The sequence below is a fragment of the Nicotiana attenuata genome, unplaced genomic scaffold (assembly GCF_001879085.1).
Source record: "Nicotiana attenuata strain UT unplaced genomic scaffold, NIATTr2, whole genome shotgun sequence".
In the NCBI taxonomy this organism is placed as follows: Eukaryota; Viridiplantae; Streptophyta; class Magnoliopsida; order Solanales; family Solanaceae; genus Nicotiana; species Nicotiana attenuata.
Genome location: NW_017670528.1, coordinates 529,373 through 546,846, shown reverse-complemented (window position 1 = coordinate 546,846; position 17,474 = coordinate 529,373). Strand labels below are relative to the sequence as shown.

The 17,474-nt window shown below is 38.7% G+C and overlaps 1 pseudogene; it reads left to right on the top strand.

The window, feature by feature from the left end:
- The first annotated feature begins 2,725 nt into the window (after positions 1–2,725).
- Positions 2,726–3,753, top strand: LOC109240605 (annotated as a pseudogene).
- Positions 3,754–17,474: the final 13,721 nt, after the last annotated feature.

The window sequence follows — 17,474 nt, the reverse complement described above, 5'->3', positions numbered from 1 at the left end:
TTTTTTCAATAGTACTTTTCAAAAAAGTGTTTTTGGGAGAAACTACTTTTTTCTGCTCCTCAAAAATGCTTCTACATCTCCTCAAAAGCACTTTTTTTCTTTCAAAAGCTTGGCCAAACATCTTAATTTTAGGAAAAAAACTCTTTTGACCAAAAAAAAAAAAAACATTTTTGCCTCAAAAGAAACTTGGCCAAACAGGCTAATAAGTGCTAACCTCTTTCTCATATATGTTACACGTTTCGCTGGTCTTTAAATTGTACTTAACTATAACATCCCCACCAACCTGGTCCTCTAGAAAACCCAAGTTTTAGGCACTTGTTTGAATTAACAACCAGTGGCTTATTATTACTTTCACTTTTGAATGCTGCCATTAACAAAAAGGACTTGTGAATGAAGTGGAGCTACCAGAGATTTGAGAGTTATACCTTTTGTGAAGTCATTTCTTCATCAACCTTTAATTAGTCCAATAAATAGATTAGATCCGTTAGCTAATTTAAGAAATTGGTGCCTAACAGAAGTTTATTGAATGAATATGGAAGTAACGATTAATTATTTTCCTTTCTCACTTATTTAATCAAGAAAGAAGAAAGGGCCTATTGAAATTTGAAAGCAGTGGATGAGAGATTCTCGTGATTAGAATAAGTAAAGATTAGATCAATCAAAGAGAGTATTACGAGTCCTCTGTCCCAAATGCATGTATCTAGCTTGCGTAGTTCACCAGTTCTTCATGGTACAAATTGTATCTTTTTAACTATTGAATTCTCTCATCATGGCGTAGCCACGAATCCCGCAAAGGATGTTCAAATTTTAAATAAGTCAATAATTATTTTTGTCCATGAATGATATACCAAATTTTTTAGATCAAATTAAGCAATATTTAGCTAAACAATTAAAAAAATTAATAAAACTATAATTTTAAGTTTTAAGAGTTATTTTATTAGAATTTTTTTTTTAGATTGAAAAAAAAAAATTAAATAGACCACACATGGTGGTCTCCGTTTAGTTTTGGCAAATAAAATGGATAGAACTTTGAACTCATGAACGACACGCCACATTGAACACCCTAAACCAATGACTGCCTCACTCAACTATATTATAAGTGTTCAAAATATAATATATAACTATATAAAGTATAGTATTTAACTATATATGCCGTATAATTTTTCGGCGAAGGGTATGCACTTGACCACCCTTGGCATAGGGTAGCTACTGTTTAACCAAAAAGTTTCAAGCCTTTTTATTAAACTAATTAAACAAGAAGGTATGGGGTAAATCCTAGCCAGAGATAATTTATTCTAGATCTGGGATGGAAGACAAGAATAAATAAGTATAGTTGGACGTAAAGTTCGATTACAGTCGCGATTGTATTCCATGGTGTAAGAAAATGAAGATGGCTTCAATAATATCAAATGATAACGACAAATACATAAAAGAAAAGAATCACCATTCTTAAACTAGATAGACCTCCATACATTTGATAAAGTTGAATTACAGATGAAGTGTCGATTTTGAGGTTTAACCCCCTTTTGGCGAAGAGCTTGGGAGGATGGAACATCTTCTCCTTCAGAGGGATGAATATCCCTATCTCTGTTCCCCCCTCTCCCCTTTTTCCTATTATCTCTAATGATATTTATACAAAACGCTTTCCTTACCCAGCGGTCTTTAAACCTAAGTTTTTGGAATATCTTCTAGAGTATTCCCCTGAAATGTCTAAGTGTCGAACTACCCGTTCGAGCGGAACTGAGTACTCGACCGTAGCGGAATCGTTCGTCGATATATTGCTTCCTGTACATGACTTCGGCTTGGTTGACTCCTGGTCGATCTTCCTTAAGTAGAGTTCCTTTAATCAGATTTCGACCTATACAGCTACGCCTATGCCACTGTCATCAACCACCAAAGATTGTAGTAGGAGGATAAAATTCCTCTCGTCTTAATCAAATGAATCGGATTCGAAATGAAAACAACTCTTGTAAGGAGTTCTTTCCCGATAATAAGGCTTATGTAACGCGGATTTGAATTAGCCGGAATCTCACGAAGGACACCAATAGAAATACGTAATTGGCTTTTATAATCCTACTAGATCAGCTGTCAATATAATCAAAATGAGATGAAAGAAAGTGGAAATTAGAACTTAAAACAAAACAAAGGAAGTGATTGATGAACCACTCATCTCCCTCTTGTTTAATTGGACCACAAATCACTCTCGATTCTCAGACACCCAAGTAGCTGATTCATGCACCACCGAGTCACCGACCAGCTAATTTTTTTCATTTCCATAAGTCATATAACCTAAGATGTTTACGATTTAATTATTAATTAATCATCCCACCTAAATGTCCCCTCCGGCCACTTGGCAACAAACTAGCCATCGTCATCTTGATCATTACTACCAGTTTAGACAAATGAACGGTAGATCTTATTCCCCACACACTTCTACTTTAGTTGTGTTTCGAAAACATAGAACACGGGACAACAATATAGAACGTAACATTAGGTTTAGGGAAAAGATTCTCGTCCAATAATAACAAAAAATTCAGTATAATTTCACTTGTAATGTCTAAGAAAGATAATATATGTGCAGACTTTACTTGTAAAGGTAGAGATATTTTCGATAGACCATCAGTTAAACAAAAAAAAGCAATAACACAATTGTAAGATATGATAATAAGGAAACTGAAACGAAATAATAATAAAAATTATAGTTATGTTTATCTTTCTTTAAATTTTCTTGGTCCTATTCTCCTCCATCCCGTCATATTTTCTTGGTGGTCCTTGTTACTGTGTATACGTGCGTATTCTTTTTTTATTCCACATTACTGTATGATAGTAGTATATATTATTTAAAAAAGTGGACTAGTCTTTCTTTTACTTCGATTTGTTCATACTTTTTAAATAACATTAATCAACAAAATCTATGGGTTGTGTATTAATTTTAATGTAATTCAATATTAAAAAAAGTATGTACGAATTGAGACGGCTATATATACGCACAGCTGCTCCGGTGTCTGTATACATTCCCACCACCTCCATATAAATACTATAGCTGGTGTTCATCTTTCTTTAATTTCTCCCTCGTCTCTTTCTTATTCCTTTTCTTTCTTATTTTTGGTTGAAGATGGAAGGAGGGTCATGTTGTTCAAGAATAGAGAAGGAAAACCAAAGGCAAAATAGCCAACAAGAGAAGCCATAAAGAGGAATACGCAAGAGGAAATGGGGAAAGTGGGTGGCTGAAATAAGAGAACCAAATAAAAGGTCAAGAATTTGGCTAGGTTCTTACTCTTCTCCAGTAGCAGCTGCTCGTGCCTATGACACTGCTGTTTTTTACTTGAGAGGCCCTTTAGCTAAACTCAACTTCCCACAATTCATAGTTAATGAAAATCATCAACTTCACAACCAACTTTCTGCTTCTGATATTCGCAAGAAAGCTACTCAAGTTGGTGCCAAAGTGGATGCTATGCTGCAAACTGCAACCAATTCTACAGAGTCCAAGTGGTTATCAATGAAGCCAGACTTGAATGAATATCCAAGTCCAGAAACCTGGGAGGAATTAGCTATATAATTGAAGCCGCAGTTCTTTATCTTTAATTTATGGCTATATAGATGCTTTTGATTCATGTTCTATGAACATAATCTGTAACTTTAATGTAGTTGTACCCTATCCACAAGAAATAACAACCCAACTAGCTATAGGCAATCTTGGTTTTAGTACTTAATTTTCTGTTGGGAGTTTGTAAAGTTTGATATTTAACGTTGTTTTCTTTCTTTTCCCAATCTTTTATACTGTTCCATTCAATATTAGTGTATATGGTTGGAAGGACTTTGGGCTTGGGCTACCTGATGAGGCAGAGACCATAGAGTGGAAATGCAAGAGATGGGAATTGAATCATAACTCTTTGGGTTGCTCATATGGTCAACACTTTCGCCAATAATTTCAAGGTCCTGGGTTTGAGTCACCAATAAAGCAATAGTTCTAATAAAGGGGATGAAAAGAAAATCAAAGGGCAAGAAGTTAAAAAAATAAAAAATTCATAGCTCATCAATCATCATCAAACCGACAAATCGCACCAACCCGATAATCCGAATCAAATCGAGAAAAAAAACCGACTATGGTTTGGTTTGATTTGGTTTGGTGTTGGAAAAAAAACCCGACCATATTTGTTGGTTTGGTTTGGTTTTAACTAAAAAAGGTCAAACCGAAACCAAATCAACCCGACATTATATGTATAGACATTTTAAATATATTTAATACATAAAAATATTTATTGTAGTGTAGTTAATAAATATTTCTTAAGTTTTTTCATTTTTACGTATTATTTCAAACTTGGACTTATAATTTTTGGATGATCCAATAAGTCTTATAGTTCATAAATATTAGTAACTCAAATAAATTCTAAATCAATATCAAATTAATATTAATGCTAATAAAAGATATTCAATGCAATTGTACTGTGAATGAAAATAGTGTTGGATATTTATTTTTTAGTTTTTTCGTGGTTTAGATAAAATGCATAACTTATTTTTCTTTTAGTGTTTAGTCATGTAAATAATACTAGTACTTATTAGTCGTACTTATTTTAGCAACTTATTAGTAATTTTAAATTATGTTTGTTTTTATTATGGCTTATTAATAATACTTATTTTACACGATTTTATTATCTTTATTGTTTAATATTTTAGTACAATGCCATAACTCATCTCATATTTATGTTATTTCATTGAAAAACACCTTATATAGTTATATCTTACTAGGATTAAAGAAATATTTGGAGCACAAATTCTATATTTTGTGCTATGAAGACTTTATGAAAAAAACCCGAAAAAATCCAAAAATCCAAAAAAACCGAGAAAAATCGAGGTTGAAAAACCCGACTTTTATTGGTTTGGTTTGGTCATTAGATTTAATAATCCGATACAATTGACTTGATTTGGTAATTAGAAAATCCGAACCAGCCCGACCTATGTACACCCCTACTTTATAGTGTAGATTTTTTTTTTTAAACTTCATGACTTAAACTCATGACCTCTTATTAAAAGGATATAAATTCCACATTTCTACAATTAGTGATTCAAAGTTGCTATTAAGGGATGACAAGAATATGGGAGAAATTTAAAAATAGCCAGATTTACCACTGGTCGTTGAAAAATAGCCAAGTTTCAAAAGTTATCGAAATTTAGCCACTTTAAATCTGAGCGAAAACACTGTTCAAAATCCGGAAAAATACGCCCGCAAATTTTACAGGAGTTCAAGCATAATTATGCTGGAACTCCCGCAAATTTTACGGGAGTTCCAGCAAGTATAATTGTCCAGTATAATATACTGGAGTTTGGAGCACTGGTGCTCTAGTCTCCCGCAAATTTTACAGGAGTTAGCAAAGTATACCGGTCCAGCATAATATGCTGGAGTTCGTACACAAATGCACCAGAACTCCCGTATATTATACTGGACCGGTCCCTGTTGCAGCAAAAAAGTGACTATTTTTCATTGACTTGGTAAACGCTGGCTATTTTTCATTGACCGGTATGAAAACTGGCTATACCATGATATTTTAACCAAGAATATCTCATGCACATTTTACTCCTTGGGTTGTCCAAACTATATGTCGCCCGTGAGTATTTTTCGAATACTAGACTTTTGACTTGAATAATATGTTAGGTTGTTTATAATTAAAAATTAGATGACGGGGTATTATTTTGTATAAGCATATATTATTATGTTTAATAGTTAAATGGATCTTTCTACATTTTTTTTCCTTTGAACTTTATACAATTTTTAGATATCTTTCTACAATTTCCTACCAAAAGGACTAATAGTCTGTTCGGTCAAGTGTTCTTTTTTTTGCCAAAAATATTTTTATTTTTGGCCAAAAATATTATTTTTCTTATGATGTTTGGCCAAATTTAGAAGGAAAAAAGTGTTTTGGTTAGAAGCGGTGCCGGAAAATTAGTTCAAAGTTGTAATAGGAAACCTAAATTTTTTAGGATTTGGCATTTGCCAGTTTATTTATTTCATATCTAAATAGGATTTGTAGTTAAAATTAATATAGGAATAGGTTTTTCTATTTCTATTTAAAATAGGTTTCGTATTATCATAAATAGAGGTATTAGTAGCTTATAGAATTATGTGGAGATTTGAATAATAAAATATTTTCCTTCAAGCAGAAATAGTTTTTTAGAAGCAGAAAAAAGTAGTTTCTCTCTAAAAACACTTTTGAGAAAAATACGCTTAAAAATATTTTTTTAAAAGCTTGGCCCAATACTAATTACTGCTTAAAAATGCTTCAAATTAATTCGCCAATTCAAACTGCTTCTCACCAAAAATACTTTTTTGAAAGCACTTTTTAAAATAAGATGATTTTGTACTTGATTGAATGTTGGCTGGTCTTCAACATAACACAAGGTTGGCTCATGTCTGTATAGTGCAGTATCCTTAAAATGTCTGAGATTTGTCTACAAATCTTTTTCTCTAATAACATTTTTATAAAGTTTGATGGTTGGACGTTCATTGGTACAAATTTTTTTTGGTTTCTCACCCGGTGTCCGGCATTCGTTTTGGATGGCGACTATATCCAGATTCGCGTCATGTAGGCCTCATTCGGGGGGAACCGCTCCCTACTAAAAAATTTTCCATACCCAGGGCTCGAACTCGAGATCTCTAATTAAGAGAGGAGTAGTCACATCCACTGCACCACATCCTTTGGTGTTCGTTCATCGGTACATGATTGTTTTTAGTTGCTAATAATAGTAGAATTCTTTGAGGATCTTTCCACTTGTCTAATGCAATTTGGTCGGCTGTTCCCAAATTCTAGTTTTGAGCTTTCATGACCAAAAAAAAAAAAAAAAAAAGTTTTGAGCTTTATCTACTTCCGTTATGTACGTGATTGGCAGGAGAAATATTCAATCAAGTATAAAAATATTTTACACTAATAATTAAAAAATAATCTTAATTTCCATTTATCTAATACTTTGGTCGGTTGTTCCAATCTTTTAGCTTTGAGCTTTTATAAACGTGGAATGATGCAATGTAGTTGGCAGGAGAAATATATATATTCAACTAATTGAGTATCTAATGCTTCCTTTTTGTGCAGGAAATATTACATTATGCAGTGGTCGGCTAAGCTCTATTATTTGTGAGAGCTAAATAATGAATACTTTGGACCACAATCTATCAAGAGTTTAGTCAAATTAGATAATCCTGTAATTAAATATTAGTATATGATACAACTTAGCATCCGTTCTTTGATAATTTGTCTTACTTATGTAACGTATATTGTACCAACTCGAGGGATCACACCTTATAATAAACTCTTGGGGTACTGATCACGCCTAACTATGCCTTATAAAAAGGACAAGTCGTTGCAAATATAATCTGAGTATTTAGCCCAGAGTCGAATCCACAGGGAATTAACCTACCAATTACTCTTGTTAGACTCACTAAATTCTTCGTAATCAACTTCCCAAATATTTTGAATAACAATTGGTGATATTTTTACTAACTATGACTGAACGAAATTAAGTAAACTAAAAACTAAGATCAGGCACAATTTTAGGGAAGGAAATGCAGTAGCAGATTGTCTAGCTAAGGAAGCTGTCAATAATTTCAAACCAGGGAAATGCTATCACCATGCACGGCCACCTCTTTTTGTTGAAGCCATTTTGGAAAAGGACATGCAAGGCCTTTATTTGGGTATTAAGAAACTAAGTACCAGTATTTGTAATAGTTTAGCAACTCTAAACAATAGTAATGTCCTCCGGGACTATATAACTTCGGTGTAAGTTTGTTTTCATATTAATATATATGTTTGCTATCGTTCAAAAAAAAAATAATAAGAGAGGATCTAAGGTTGTGATTTCCCCTATTGATGGAATCCCTTCCTGTTATGTTTCATATAGATTTGCATAACCGTCTCTATCGATCATGAGCATTCTTACTACCGTAAATCTTTTCTGAGTAATTACGATAATTTATTAGACGCACTCTCCCGAGTTACGCTAGTTGGCTTTTATTACAGCTCACTTTAGATCACACCAAGGCTTCGTTATCCCTAATCCCGCCTTTAAACCCTCGGTTATTGATTCTTCATATACTTTGGGAGTGGTGTTGTTCAACAACTACCTAAATATGCAATCTCTCCCGAGTAATATATATTAAATAGGCACAACTAATTGAGGATCATATCAATTAACTACAACAAGAACGTAGTTGAACAAATAAAGATTAAATTGGGAAAACTATATTAACATAACACGAAGTTCATCCTTCAACAGGTTCCATCAAAACCCTAGACAAAATAATTAGCTACTCATAATCGTATTCATCATAGCATCAAAATTCATCATAAATGATAAATACAAAAGGAAGAAAGATAGAACTCGATGTCGAATTATCCTCCTTGCCTCTTCTTGCCTTCAACTCAATTGTAAAAACCTTGATAACCCTTTGGGCAAGCTGGACCTCTTATAGGTTAAGTGGAATTACCCCCGAACTTTCATGTTTACCCCTGAAATTATATGCTCCGAACTGGACTAGCGCGGCCGCACTCGTGCTGGCCGCGCATATAGCATAGTATTCTACCTCGAGGTTCTGAACTAGCGCGGTCGCGCTAAGGGCGCGCTAATGACCGCGCTAAGCTGGTCAGCATTTTATCTCTTCTTTTCTCTCTTCTTTCACCTGTCCTCAGCTCCGAGTGGCTTCCCTTGCTTTAATTTAGCTCCAAACACTGTCCTAAGTCCTCATAAGCGCAACTTACTCCTGCAAAACATGAAATTCACAATTATAGTCAATTGATCGTCATTTAACCATCCTAGAACAGTGAAACATAGTCAAGTTGGGGCATAAATAGTCGCCAAACTACATGAATCTAGCCTATTATCAACACCCCACACTTAAATCATTGCTAGTCCTCGAGCAATCCACTGTACTCTATAAAGGTTCCTTCACTAAGATTTTCCCCTAGCGTATCACACCAAGAATAATTCACCAAAGTTACGTCTAGTAGTGTAACATCTTTGCCTCAAGAGTCGACTCTCACGTGCCGTGCAATATTCGTACTTACTCAAGTACTCTATACAGAGGTCAAGACTTACCTTTCCTTCGTGAATCACATGCCCTCACATCACACAAGAGAGTGGTTCCACAAATAATAATATTAAGAACAATCAGGAACTTAGATAGACAAAATTCGCTCGCTCTCGGAAAGAAAATTCATATGCCACACAGATGCACCATAGGCTTGCCCGAAGTGTACTACTATACTAATCGAGCCCATTCAGTCTAAGATCAATTAAGACTTCATTTGGTTGTAATGTAGGCTAAGGGACGGGTAGAATATATTTGGATATAGTAACTAACCTCCCTACGCACTTTTAATACAATTACATTCGCCTTCAAACCATACTTATGTCAATCCAGACATTCCACCACATTTTTATTTATAATACCCCAAAATTCATTAGGTGCAATTGTATCAAGCCACCACTTATCAAGTACTACACTTACTTATTCTCCTTTTTTTTCTTTTTCAGTGGCGCTTATTCTTTTATGTTTCAAAATACTGCACCTTTTCTCTATTTCATTGGTTCCACTCAAAAAAACAAACCACCACCCCGCACTTTAACTTTTGCATATTTCATAACCATTCAAGTGCTCATGGGAGGTAAATGGGTTCAAACAAATGGGCCGTTCAAATAATTGGGTAAGGTTTGTAATGTGGTTGCCAAAGAAACAGACTTATAGGCTCAACGGGGTTAGCCACGATTTATCACATTTAGGTAGGTCTACTTTATATATCCGGCTTAACAAAGAAATGCCTATATCACTTCTAAGACTGAATAAAGCTACTATTTCGCTTTGCAAACACACGGGGCAAGTTCTAGGCATCAAATGTGGAGCATATAATACAAAACGACTCACACGCACATGGCACATGACTCACTCCAGATCGGCTTATCAAGACACTCTCGTTTGAGCACTCAAATCAGTTACAAACATACAATTTAAGGCACTCTTAACAAGAATCAACCACTGAAACTGTGTCACACTCTAGTGTCTACTGTGTTTAGGTGTATCAACGCCAAGGGTTTCTCTTTCTATTTAAGCTCATAGCCCATCAATACTAACTAAAAAGTAGAAACAAAATAAGCAAAAATTTACTACACCCGGTTCAAGCAAAACCCTTGGAAAAGAACCGTGGCCCAAAGAAAAACCAAGGGGGAGTTAGTACACTACCTGAAATAAAACGAAAAATCTTTTTTTGGTATTTTCTTTAGACTTACTTCCCTCAAGAAAACTGTCCAGAAGATCCTACATCAGGAAGAGTCCAACATATTTCTATTTATTTTATTATTATTTTTTTTAGATTTTCACGTCGACTTAGACCCTCAAGAACCCCATCGAAAGAGATCCGTCGTCGGGACAAGTCAACATACCTAATTTGACTATTACTCAAAACCACCAAAAACAATCAAGACAAACAAAGCAAACATCAAACAGTCAAGTTGTTACATATACACACATACATTGAAGTATCCCCCACCCCACACTTAAAAGGAAGACATGTCCTCATGGCATACAAAATAAAGAACAGTGAGGTAAAGGAACTTCCCTGAGTGATTACTCTTGATCGGAGACCGTGTCTGGGTTCAGATTGCAAGCACGACCCAGAGCGCTCAGCCAGCCCAATACTTTCTTCTCCGATTTCACCTGCTGGGCAGCCACCGCGTCAACATGTGTACCTAAGTCAGCAACCGAGCTACAAAATCCGGCCACCTCCCGCTCCAAAGCTGTGAACCGGGTAACCCGAGCAGCCCCAGATGGTGCGGCAGGCTCTGCAATTTGCTCATGGGCCGGTGACTTAGCCCTCACATCCTCCTTCTTAGCCTCCTCTTCCTCAGAGTCATCAGATTCACCACTATCATCACCACCCGCTGCCACTGGCTCCTTCCCAGTAGTGACCTTATCAGCTCGAAACTTGGAGTCTTTTGGCACTATCCCATCCACATTCAGATTTTCCGGCACCCGAGCTGCCCGGCAAAGTCTAGTAACTAAGGAAGGGAAGAAGAACCCATACATTTTCACTGGACAACAGGTGAACATCTCCTTATGAATCAGCTTAGCCACGTCAAAGTTGTGACCATTTACAAAGCACCAAATTAGAGCAGCTCAAGGAGCATTCACCTCCGTGGTGTTGGAATACGGGATCAGGCGGTTATTGATGACATACAACCAACATTTACCCTCAAAAGTGAGCGTCGAGGAGTGAAACTTCTTCCCATACTTCATTCATACAATTTCCTTACCGGGTACACAAATGGTTTCGAAAAACATCTCCCACTAGGTGTATTTCCTCCCATACATTTCATAATAGTCTTCATACTCATCCACCGGTGGGGGCAACTGGTATATCCTCCGAATAGTCTCCACAGAGGCATCCACAGGCTTTTTGCGCACAGTTACTATGCCATTCACATGTTCTTTTACATTAGCGTAGAATTCACGGACAACCATCACATTTCCCTCGTCCGGCTCTTCAAAGAATATTTGTACTCCCCACCTTACCAGCTCATTATACAAGTTAGGGCAGCCCAGCTGGAGCGACCCTATATCCATGCCCCTTTCCGGTATCGGCTTCTTAGGGGCCTTATCCGCAAAGCAGTCCTGAGCCTTGGCAGAGACGAGCTTGTTAATATCAAAGAGATGAGCAGGAGCTGACCCTCGCACCCTGTACGATCCAGCTTGACCGCTGGAAGAAGCACCTGTGGTGCAACGTTTCCTGGATAGTGCCATAGTACCTGAAAGAGGAATAACATTAGCACAACACAAAAAGGTGTGACTCATTGCGGTTACTCAGACTTCACTCGCACAATTGGTCACAATTACCATTTATACTCACTGTGTCATTTAAGCAAACACCTTGTGGGCATTATATACCCACACCCCAATTCAAACATGTTGTACCCCAATACCACCATAATTTCCCCAAATTCACCCACTAAGTTAAGAGACAAGTTCACCAACATTACTACCCACACCCACTACACAAACACTACAGATTACTACTAGGGAAAAAAAGGAAGAACAAAAACTCCTATAACAAGAAGAAATTAAACGAAAATCTCTACAAACAAATACAAAAACAATGGAAAAAAGAAAACCTTACCTGTGGTGAGAGAAGATGGTGAGCAGTGAAGAAGAGTAGGGGAGAGTGTGGCTTGAACCTTGGGGAATTTGGGTTGGTAATTTGGAGAAGAGGGGAGTTTGAAGAAGAGGGGAGTTAGGGTTGGGGGGTTTTCTGCGTTGGGGAATTTTAGGAGTGAAGAAGTGGGGAGTAGTTAGAGTGTGTGTGTGTGTGGGGGGNGACTCCATGCATTTCTCATCAAAAATAAACTTGATATCCTTCTCTAACAACTTGCAAAGCGGGTTCACAATTTTGGAAAAATCTTTGATGAACCGCCAGTAGAACCCGGCATAACCCAGAAAACTCCTCACCCCTTTGACAGAGGTAGGGGGAGGAAGTCTTGAGATAACCTCCATTTTTTACCTTATCAACTTCAATTCCTTGCCTTGAGATTTTGTGGCCCAATACAATTCCCTCTTGCACCATAAAGTGACATTTCTCCCAGTTGAGCACAAGGTTGGTTTCTTCACATCTTGCCAAAACCCTATCCAAGTTTACCAAACATTCTTCAAATGAATCTCCCACCATACTGAAGTCATCCATGAATACCTCTAAGATATCCTCCACCATGTCGATGAAGATTGCCATCATGCATCTTTGAAAGGTCGCTGGGGCATTACATAATCCGAATGGCATTCTCGAGAACGCGAACGTGCCATAAGGACATGTAAAGGTTGTCTTCTCCTGATCCTCTGGGGAATGAGAATTTGATTATACCCTGAGTAGCCATCTAGAAAACAATAAAAGGCCCGGCCCACAAGACGATCAAGCATTTGGTCCAAGAATGGTAGTGGGAAATGATCTTTTCTTGTCACCTTGTTCAGCTTTCTATAGTCCATACACACTCTCCAACCCGTAACTGTCCGAGTAGGAATCAACTCATTGTTGGCATTGGTCACTATCGTCATTCCACCCTTCTTTGGCACAAATTGGACCGGAGAGGTCCATGAACTGTCCGAGATCGGGTAAACCACACCGGTGTCAAGCCACTTGATAACCTCCTTCTTTACCACTTCTTGCATCACCTCATTGAGTCTCCTTTGATGTTCAAGAGATGGCCGTGCATCCTCCTCCAAGATGATCTTATGCATGCAAAATGCGGGGCTTATTCCCCTGATGTCTGCCAAAGTCCATCCTATTGCCCTTTTTCGCTTTTGGAGCACCTCCACAGTGGCCTCAACCTGCAAGTTAGTAAGGCAAGAAGAAAGAATAACTGGAAGAGTAGAATTAGAGCCCAAGAATTCATACCTGAGGTGTGGAGGAAGTGGTTTCAACTCCAACACCGGTGGCTCCTCAATTGATGGCTTGGTTGGCGGAGTTTTGTGATTTTCATGATCCAAAGATAGTTTCCTAGGCTCATATGAATATGAACCCATTCCATGCAATGCATTCACGCACTCCACTCTACCGGCATCATCATTGGTATCCATGTTAATAAGCACGGCTTCAAGAGGATCTTCAACATTGATCAAGGCACTTGTGTCATCCACTATCACCGCCGTGACAATGAACACAAATGAACACACCTCCGTACTATTGGGTTGCCTCATTGATTTGCACACATGAAATACCACCTTCTCATCTCCCACGCGGAATGTTAACTCCCCTGCTTCCACATCAACCAATGCCTTCCCCGTAGCTAGAAAAGGTCTTCCAAGAATGATAGGCACTTCGAAATCCACTTCGCAATCCAATATGACAAAGTCGGCCGGCAATATGAATTTGTCCACCCGGACAAGCACATCATCGATTATACCTAAAGGCCTCTTCATCGACCGGTCCGCCATTTGAAGTCTCATGGAGGTTGGCCTAGGTTGCCCAATTTCCAAAGTCTTGAAGACTGAGTACGGCATCAGATTAATGCTAGCCCCCAAGTCACATAGGGCCTTAGCAAAGTCCGCACTTCCGATAGTGCAAGGAATAGTGAAAGCTCCAGGGTCCTCAAGTTTCGGGGCCATAGAATGCACAATCGCACTAACTTGGTGCGTCATCTTTATTGTTTCACACTCCATAGAACGCTTCTTAGTGACTAAATCCTTCATAAATTTTGCATACCCAGGCATTTGTTCAAGTGCCTCCACTAAAGGGACATTTATTGTAAGGGTCTTCATCATGTCTATGAATTTCTTGAACTGATTATCGCTCTTTTGCTTTGCTAACCGCTGAGGATATGGTGGAGGTGGTCTAGGCAAGGGTGCCTTTACCTTGGGCACCGCCGGCTCGGGTATATCAATGATGTGTTCCCTAGACGGGTTCACGGTCTCTTGAGTCTCTACCCCGGCCTCATCATCAATATCAATGCGCACATCATTTGTCACTGTTGGTTCAACCACATTGTCAACATTCAAGGGTGCTTCATCATCATGCAACTCAACTTCATCATTCACAACTTGATTCTCAACCGAGGCATGCACATCACCGCCTCTTCCACTCCTAGTTGTAACCGCCATCACATGATTGTTACCCCCCTTCGGGTTTACTACCGTATCACTTGGTAGCGCACCTTTTGGGCGGGTATTTAGAGCTTGAGAGATTTGTCCTATTTGCACCTCTAGGTTCCGGATAGATGTGTTATGCTAAGCCAATTGTGCATCTGAATCTTGGTTCTTTTTCATCATCTGCTCGAACATCATTTCTATCCGTCCCATATCACTTCCAGAAGAACTAGGCCCTTGTGACTGAAAGGGGGGTGGATTGTTTGGTTGTTGGAACATGGGGGGCCTTTGAAAGCCTTGCCCCCTACCACCATTATTCCACCCTCCTTGATTGCCATTGTTGTTGTTCCAATTGTTGTTGTTCCCATTCCAATTGCCTTGATTACCCCAATTGTTGTTTTGATTGCCATTGTTCCAATTGTTGCCACCATGTTGTTGATTGTTGTTGTTCCAATTTCCGCCTCCTTGTTGATTGCCCCAATTGCCTTGAGGGCGCCATTGTTGATTTCCTTGATTTCCTCTATTTTCTTGGTAGTTATTGACATATTGGCACTCCTCACTTTGATCATCAAAACACTCATTCGAATATCCACCACCATCGTTGTTGTTGTCAAATTGGTCACCGCTACCTTGAGGTTGTTGTTGCCTTCTTTGAATTCTCCATTGCATTGACTTGGCGCGGGTTTTGTACTTGTTGCAATTGCGCCTTCGCCAACTGATTCATTGTTGTTGTAAGTTCGGCAATAGCTTGGCCGTGATCACTCAACTCCTTATGCAAATGGATGACCGTGGGGTCACCTTGGGGTACATTCGCTCGGCTCTGCCATGCCGAAGAGGTGTCCGCCATTTCATCAAGTACATCACATGCCTCTTGGTAAGAAAGTTTCATAAAGTTCCCACCGGCCAATTGGTTCACAATGCATTGATTTGTGGTGTTAATGCCCCTATAGAAAGTCTGTTGGATCATCGCCTCAGTCATGTCGTTGTTAGGGCATTCCTTCACCATTGTTCTATATCGCTCCCAGATCTCATGCAATGGTTCCGTTGGCATTTGCTTAAAGGCTAGAATCTCATCCCGAAGAGCCGCCATATGACTTGGAGAAAAGAACTTGGCAATAAATTTGTCCGCCAATTCATCCCATGTGGTGATAGAATGATTTGGTAACCTTTCTAACCAGTCCAACGCTTTGCCCCGAAGAGAAAACGGGAAAAGCCTCAATCTCAACGCATCCTCTGACACGTTTGTTTGTTTGCTGCCCCAACAAGTATCTACGAACCCCTTCAAGTGCTTGTATGCATTTTGGTCGGAGGCGCCCGTAAAATATCCCCTTTGCTCGAGCAAAGTCAGCATGACATGTGATTTGAAAGTTCCCCGCCCGGATTCGGGGAGGAACGATGGCACTTGCGTACCCTTGATTAGGAAGAACTCTTGGGACCGCTCTTGGCGGTGGCGGAGGAGGGTCTGGAATAGGATTGTTGTCATGTACATTAGCATTGGCATTTCGACCTCGCCGTGGTACTTGAGGTACCGGAAGCTCATCTTGCTATCCATCTTCAACCTCCTCCCCCGCCAAGGCATTGCCAAGAGGGTCATTTCCGTTTAGAGCCATGTGTACCTGATGGATCAACACAAACAAAATTAGTAAAAAGAAGGAAAGAGAAGCAAAACACAAAACTAGCTACACAAATAGTCAACACCGTAAGCTCCCCGGCAACGGCGCCAAAAAGTGATTAGGTCGCAGCGTACTCAACCTTAGGAAGAGTGGGCGCTAATACTTTTACCCAATAGTGGTATCGGGGTCAATTTCCACAGGGAGCTAGAAAGGGAGTTGGATATTTGTTTAGCCTAGAATTGCGTGTTTGCTTCTAATTGATCTTCTATCATTTTTGGGTTTTTGTGATTATCAACTACAATTTAACAACTATTAATTATAACTAAATTATGCAAAGAGATTAAATCTAGATTGTATGCAAGATAGAGACAGGCACTAAGGTCGTGGCATTTACCTAGGTGGTCAACTAACGGGTAGAGATTCCTAATACGAGAATGATGATTATGGGGCTTATGATATAACTGTTGCACGATAGCACTCACTCTTACACCTCTCGGTAGAAAGAGTGATTTTGCCCAATTGACTCTCTCGAGACCAATTGGGTAGGCTAACAAACCAAGCAACTTAGGGTTCAAGTTGGGTAATCACTCTCTCGAGGTCTTACCCGTTAATTGGGACTACCATTCTCATGGGTCCATCCCAATTCCTTTTTGGGTTAACTTTGGAGTTATAGACACTCTTTCTCAAGAAGAGTCAAGACTCACTAAGCTAGACTTAGTGTTTGCAACCACCAAATCCTAGTTAAAACATAAAATCAACCCAAATATCAAACACCCAACATCATTCAAGCACTAAACAATCACACCCATTAATTACCCACACTAGGGTTGAGCCACAACCCTAGCTAATGGGTTTAGCTAGCCATAATAGCAACAGAGATTAAAGAAGAACTAGATAAAATCAACATAATAATTAACTAGGAAGTTAATCTACACGAATTCACGTTAAAACAAGATTAAAATGCCCAAAATAGGCTAAAACTTGAATCTCACGAGTGCTGTTGCTATCTGATGTCTAAAACTTAACCTAGAAATAATAAAATATTCTATTTATACTATGCCAGAAAAATCGGACAAAAATACCCCTGCGGGGCTGGCGCGGACCGCACATAAATGCAGCGCGGCCGTGTAGGGGTCTTGGCCTTCGATCATTCACTTCTGGAACTGGGGATGCGGACCGCACAAAGAAGTAGCGCGGCCGCACAGGCTAATGAGCGCGGACCGCGCAACACTGAAGCGCGACCGCGTAGACAC